General features: G+C 37.4%; 1 non-coding gene across 1 annotated transcript; it reads right to left on the minus strand.

Moving 5' to 3' along the window:
- Positions 1 to 3,267: 3,267 nt before the first annotated feature.
- Positions 3,268 to 3,338, minus strand: Trnag-gcc (transfer RNA glycine (anticodon GCC)). The gene has a single exon. It is a non-coding gene; the product is annotated as a tRNA-Gly (tRNA).
- Positions 3,339 to 7,991: the final 4,653 nt, after the last annotated feature.

Consider the following 7,991-nt stretch of genomic DNA (forward strand, 5'->3'; position numbering starts at 1 on the left):
GGCATTTTAGGTGTATATGCGACGTAATTATTTCTTATACGGGGACCATGAAGTCAGGGACTTAATGGTTGAAAATAAGTCGAAATATTAGGTAAAATTAACTGCAAAGTCTGACCAATAGGTCAAATGTACTAATAAGACATTTTAGGTGTATTTACGACGTAATTATTTCTTATACGGAGACCTTTAGGTCGTCGATTTTATGTCGTTTTAGCTACTAATTTTAGGTAAATGTTACTTAAAATAGATACCAAATTGCGACCATATAGTTAAAATCACTTGTAAAGTACTATCAATACCATAAGGTTGTGCCGCCATTTTCTTTCATTATAACGAGATGCTAAATATGAAATTGCATAATTTAAGTTGTTATATCTTGAATGGTGCCATCGCACGGTACTTCATTGTGCTAATATTCAAAATAAAACAATATTTTTGATCAAGTCAATACACTCACACACACAAATATTCAATTACAACACTCAATTACAAGCAAATATATGCATTTTGATTTTATAAAATGTTGAAAACTTAAATATTTCAAAAGCCCATCGATAGTTTTGTATGTAAACCTAACATACTGCACGAAAAAAAATTCTGTGCACTAGATTTCATCGTTCTTCATCAGCGTAATCGGCCTAAATTATTTTACATGACTTAGTGGCCGCCATTATCATTGCACAACTTAAAGTTGTTTTCTTGTTAGACATTTTGTTTCTGAGTGAAAAGAATATATAAGCGTAATGTTTGTGTCTCTTTTTCTCTTCATCGCGTCTCATCTATATATTGAGTAATTATATGGATAAAAATATGTCGCCATCACGTCTAAAGGTGGTAAAGAATACCAAATTAGTACATTTTCACTACGCGGCACGTCGTGGCGACGTCGAATCCACGTCGGAAACATGACCTAGTGTTGACCTAATGGTTGTAATCACTAATTTACCGTCAATAAATACGTCGCCGGCACGTGCGTTTTTTCCCCATTTATGTCGACTCGACGTGCCCACGACGTCGATTCGACGTGGCTCATTTTGGTCTCCTAAATTGTGCGACCTAAAATAGGTGCCTTTTTCGGAATATCGACCAAAACTGTTTGCTGGGGTTGTAGAAACAGTCTGCCTTATTCGAACTTCAAGATATTCACAAGAGACGACACGTAGTAGATCCATTCTAGATATGTTATAGTTTAGATATCAACTAGTCCTCTTTTGCAGCGCAATTCGGGCAACCAATGTCACTTTTACTTTAGATAGAGTAAGATATCTATCAGATGTGAATTAGATCTCTAATCTCTAAGTCATATCCTGTGGAAATCGTTCAAGAGTATCTCCAGAATCGCGCAAATGTCAAATTTGACAGGTTAGATCTTAAAAACATATCGTTATCGTATCTTGGTGATGTCTAAAAGATATCTAATAGATGTCTATTTCAAAATCCGAATCGGGCCCAGTATCTGTAGGTACCTGTGTAAATTTTACTGTCGTGACGCACGCGTTAGCGTTAAGCGTCATTTTGTATTCGAATTTGAGTTTCCAAAACGTCTGTTCAAAATCCCATGCAAAATTAGACATAACGCAACGCGAACGCACGTCACGCTATCGAATGAAACTTACACTACGGGTTCAGTCTTCTTGTTTTATTTAAAGAGAACATTATGAGAACATCAACATGTAAGGCTGACGAAATATAAAGTGAGCCGATCTTGTTCAAACTTGTTCAAGAGTTGGCTCACATTATATTTCGTCAACCTTACATTTATATACCTAAGGGTGGTATTCTATCTGTCCAATATCTTTGTCCAATGTGTATTGCGTCTCACATTTTGCTTTAATGATGAGACGCAATGACATTGGACACAGAAATTGAACAGGAGGAATACCACCCTAATGGCTCCTCTACACGATGGTCCAACACCGGCCACTCCAAGGGACGCATTTATGCGTTAGAGGGAGCAAGTGATATTGCTATCTCATTCTACCGCATGGCTGCGTCCCTTGGAGTGGCCGGCGTTGGCCCATCGTGTAGAGGAGCCATAACGCAGCATGTGAACTATAGCTTTGCCCTTATATCCCAAGGGCCGGCGGGGAAATATATCACACGGTCTAATAAATGTACCGAATCCCGCCCACGGCGCAATTTGTGGCCGGGCTAATTCTCTGCGTCATAAATACAGGTCATGGGATCATAAATACTCGTACTGGCAAGGGTTGATGACAAATGATGACGTATCCGTATTTGATGAAAGGAAATGACGTTATAATTTTTTATCCCATTAATAGGTACATGTTTTTTCCTGACACACGAGTATTTTTTTTTATAAATTGCAAGATTATCATTGAATCATTGTGCGTTAGAAGGACTCTAAAAGGAAACTTTACCTAGGTACCTTTAATAGTTATTTGTTTTACAAGGGGGCAAACTTGTTGTTTAACCGCTCGTGCTAATATTGATACCCAAGCAAGCGAAAGATTCCAAAATTGAACCACGAGCGTAGCGAGTGGTTCGAAAAATGGAATCTTGAGCGTTGTGAGGGTTTCAAAGCACGAGGGTTAAACAAAATTTGCCCCGAGTGAAACACAAAATTTTTCACCATACCAACCCGAAGCAAATTTTAAATGTAAAATATCAAACAAAATCAAACCAAATCAAATCTAAATGATGCTATTTAATATTTATCATCCAAAATCATCATTTAAAAGTAAATTCTACCAGCAAACATACGAAAACAACGCAAAATTTGCGTTTGATTACTTTGCCTCACATGTGAATAAAATGCAACTTTGCTATCAGTTTTTGAAGTGCAAAGTAAGCCTTTCCGAGCTGGTGTGGTGAAAAACATTTTTTTTTCAACTCTGGTAATTCAGCTAGTAAAATAAACGTCTATTTAAAAAAGCCAAACTTAGGCAAGACCTATTAAACTTTGTTTAGGTTCTAATCAGAAGTTTTTAAAGGAAAAATATTAAAGTACCAACTCAAAAATTTATGAAACTAAAGTAACTCATAAGTCAGTTTCATTTCTAATTTGTAGTTTGAAAGCCATATTTGTTTAATTTATTGATAAGTAGTGATGCAACGAATACGAATACGATTTTTCGCTGAATATCAGCGTTTTTACGAATGATCGTATTCGCTGTAAATTTTTATGTGCTCATTTCAAATCTGGAACCCAACTAGGGAAATAAATACATTCACCTCACAGGAGACCAAAACTATAATAGCACTACTATTCAATTCTACACTCAATAATTAATATAAAAAAAAACTTGCATCGGCCGGGAATCGAACCCGGGCCGCCCGCGTGGCAGGCGAGCATTCTACCACTGAACCACCGATGCTTGTACTAAAACGTTCATATTGACTGACCTGTTCATACAAATGCATAACACAAAGTTCACATAACATCTATTGCACTAAAATGTGTGGTAACATCTTCAGAAAATATAATAAAATGAGCCTTCTAATTTCAGACTTAACCTAGCCTCACTAAGGTTTAATTTAGAATGGGCACAGCGTGGGACTTACCGCCTTCTATTTGTAAACGTGCCGTTCACTTTTACCAATCTAAACAAATTACTAAGCAACTTTGAGCACTTGACGGCTAGAACAGTCAGCAGCAGAAGTTGCTAAGCGGGAGAGGTGTTCAAAATGATCATTATTCTTAAGACAATAAGAGCGTGTCAACACCTCGCCCGCTTAGCAATTTCTGCTGCTGATTGAATATACTTATAGGTATAAGTGTTATTTCAAGTGATAAGTATTATTAAAATTAGTTGCAGTAGCATCCAATTCTTTATTATAACGCTTATGAGTCACATATGAACCTTGCCGCCGCCATACAATCGAAGTTTCGCTATCTAATCGCGTTAGGGCCCGATTCGGATTTTGAAATAGACATCACCAAGATACGATAACGATATGTTTAAGATCTAACCTGTCAAATTCGACATTTGCGCGATTCTGGAGATACTCTTGAACGATTTCCACAGGATATGACTTAGAGATCCATTTCACATCTAATAGATCTACTCTATCTAACGTAAAAGTGACATTGGTTGCCCGAATTGCGCTGCAAAAGATAACTAGTTGATATCTAAACTATAACGTATCTAGAATGGATCTAGTACGTGTCGCCTCATGTGTATATCTTGAAGTTCGAATACGGCAGTTAGACCCGCTAGTAACATGAATTAATTAACGCGAGAGTTTAAAGTATTGTGTTAATGTTCATGCCAAGTTTCATGTGAAGGCATGTCGAATGAAAGCGTAACTTCTATTGTGTGGAAGCGGCATTTAGGCGAGTTCGTGTAACTCTTAACTTAGTTGCAGAAACTGTAAACAAAACGCCAGGTTAGCTACCGTTTCCAGGTTTCCGAGCTCAGTCGTATCAGCAGCATCATCATTCAAAATGGAATTGTAAAATGAACTTATTAGCGTACTACTTAGTTAAGATTGATTTTACAACAATTCTTTTTCACGTAATACGAGGTTTACAAAGTAATCTAAGGTTAATTACCAAGCCCGGGGTTAGTTAAAATTCGTTTGCTCCAGTCAACTTATGATTAATGACTTTGGCATGGGTTTGGCTTTGCTTTATTGGTATTTATCCTAGGGTAATTATGTCCACATTGGCTGTGTCCTGCGACTTTACTTGCCTGATTTTATATCAGTGTACCCAAACATGCTAATCTTTCTATGAAATTTAACTAGTATTTATTTAAGGAAATACCAGTACAGGGCAGAAATGCCTCAAACATACATAACTATATATCGTCGCAATTTAATTTATATCAACCACAGCTATGCTCCTTCGTTTGTTTTTTTTTTATAAAAATTAGAAGCATTTAAGAGCCCTTCAACGTGCACACTAGCGCCACAGCTAAATAATCGTGATTATTTAAATTTAACGAAAGATATTGAAAAAAGGGGGCCGTTACGTACTCTATTGTGTATTTAAGTACCTTTTGAATACATCAAACTAGTTTTTATGTTGCTGATTTCGTCGATCTAGGAACTCAAAACAAAAACGGCCGTTTTAACTTTGGACGCATAGATTGACGAATCCAGCAACATAAAAACTAGTCTGATGTATTCAAAAGGTACTTAAATACACAATACAGTACGTAGCGGCCCCCTTTTTTCAATATCTTTGGCAGTATATGGCATGATATGGGCAGTGTCCCATGGATGTATACTGTTGAGATATATGTCGTTTTAAAGCTCTTAATCGTAGTATCATTTTATTGTATGGCACCAACCTTAGACAACTTGCAGGGACCGAGCTATATACAAAAAAAAGTTGCGCACATAAGCAGTTAATTTTCATAATACGCTTGATATAATAAGTTGTAGCGTATTTTAATAGAAAGAATATGAAGAATGCTTTATGGTTTTTGTATTAACACCAACGATAAAGTATTTAAAGGGTTTGAGTTTACAGTTTTACAAAATCGTCATACTAAAAATTACTTGTTGTACAGCGGAATAAGAGTGTATACACATGCCATATATATCATGTGAAAAGTATTTTTATAAGCTATTTTTCGTATAACATAGCTGCGGTCATACGCTTGCAGGAATCGAAATAAATCCATTTAATGAGTTAATTAATGGTAGTTAATTAAGCCGTAATTTTTCTACTCACCGCTAGATGTCGCAACAAGTCAAAATTCAAATTGACGTAAAGCATTTCTAAATTGCGGTAATCTCGACAGTCTTACTCCATCATTTTAAAAAATATAGATAGTTGACCAATAATGTCTATGGACTTTCTAAAGTAATGTCAAGATGACGCTCAATGTAACATTGTCAAATAATTGTCAATAATTTTCAAAACGTGCAATTTAAAATAATGAACAAGGTCTTTACAAAATAGCGTATTTTAAATGCGCTAGAATTTTGTGCAATGAAAGACATTCCATTGATATATTTTAAACCCGATGTACATATCTCAGCGAGTACCTCTTTGATGATCTTTCACTAGGTAAGTAAATAAACGGCTAAACGTATAGATGTACAGGGTAATACGTATAGATGTTGTTAGATTAGTTGTGATTTGTGATAGCACACGCAATAAGACCCATGGAGCGCCCGATGTTAAGATTTAGGGACTCCTACAAGCGCGACATCTATGATGTTTTGGCATCGGTGCCGCTGGGTACGGCTGGGAGGAACGTGCTGCAATGAGACCCGAGAGGCGTAGAGACCGATACGTGGGAGCGAAGAAGCTCGACGAAGTGTATCTGGAAAACTTGAGACATAAAAGGCACAGGCGTCATCAGGCTGGTGCTCTGGTATCAAATCCAGAGGCTCAACAAATTCACACATGCGACTTACGCGGCAAGAAGTGCCGTGCAGCGATAGGCTTGTATAGCCACGGTAGGGTATGGGGGCCAAGTCAGGTCAGACCCGTTGGCTGCACCCATGGGTGTCGCCCAGGGCTTGTCAGTATCTATTAACACATCCTAGTAACGACCTTGCAATTGCAGCCACCGCTATTGCTATTTTACTTAATGTACTCGGGTGATGTTGCAGGTATTATATATGCAGTGAACCAGATGTCTCGGTGTGTTAAGCGGCAATTGACGTGTCCAATCCAAAGCGCACTTTCTTCATTTTTAGTTGGACGTCGGACACCGAGGCTACTGAAGGTCCAAGCTGGCGGCATTAAGATGGAATAGGTGGAGTTCAGCTCATTATTTAGACTTTATTATAGGATATAATATAGTAGGATTGGGGTTTCATCAACAACTCGAGCACTATTGTAAAAAAGTTAGAGTTGAAAGATTTATTACACGACCCAACTGTTGTTACGCAAGTAAGGCACTTTTGGAACAAATGAATCAAGGTCCAGTTCTGATGATGGATTCCACAAGGGAACTCCTCAAATCTTAAAAACATAGGTACACATAGTAATATAGATACAAGGTTTTAGTTAAGGACGATTTCATGTTTGGTTATTTGCCTATTCCTGTAAGTCTTTAGCAAGTAAGATGTTTATAGTAACATTTGCACCAAGGACCATTTATGATGATGGATTCCACAAGGAATCGAGGGGACTCCTCAAATCTATTTCTGTAAGTCTTTAGCAAGTAAGATGTTTATAGTAACATTTGCGCCAAGAACTATTTCTGATGATAGATTCCACAAGGAATCGAGGGGACTCCTCAAATCTATTTCTGTAAGTCTTTAGCAAGTAAGATGTTTATAGTATCATTTTCGCCAGGAACCATTTCTGATGATAGATTCCACAAGGAATCGAAGGAACTCCTCAAGTCTATTTCTGTAAGTCTTTAGCACGTAAGATGTTTATAGTAACATTTGCGCTAAGAACCATTTCTGGTGTTGGATTCCACAAGGAATCGAGGGGACTCCTCAAATCTATTTCTGTAAGTCTTTAGCAAGTAAGATGTTTATAGTAACATTTGCGCCAAGAACCATTTCTGATGATAGATTCCACAAGGAATCGAGTGGACTCCTCAAATCTATTTCTGTGATTCTTTAGCAAGTAAGCTGTTTATAGTAACATTTGCGTCAAGACCACTTCTGATGATGGATTCCACAAGGAATCGAGGGAACTCCTGAAATCTATTTCTGTAAGTCTATAGCAGGTAAGATGTTTATAGTAACATTTGCGCCAAGAACCATTTCTGATGATAGATTCCACAAGGAATCGAAGGAACTCCTCAAATCTATTTCTGTAAGTCTTTAGCAAGTAAGATGTTTATAGTAACATTTGCGCCAAGAACTATTTCTGATGATAGATTCCACAAGGAATCGAGGGGACTCCTCAAGTCTATTTCTGTAACTCTTTAGCACGTAAGATGTTTATAGTAACATTTGCGCTAAGAACCATTTCTGGTGTTGGATTCCACAAGGAATCGAGGGGACTCCTCAAATCTATTTCTGTAAGTCTTTAGCAAGTAAGATGTTTATAGTAACATTTGCGCCAAGGACCAGTTCTGATGATGGATTCCACAAGGAATCGAGAG

Source organism: Cydia fagiglandana, chromosome 2 (assembly GCF_963556715.1).
Source record: "Cydia fagiglandana chromosome 2, ilCydFagi1.1, whole genome shotgun sequence".
Lineage (NCBI taxonomy): Eukaryota > Metazoa > Arthropoda > Insecta > Lepidoptera > Tortricidae > Cydia > Cydia fagiglandana.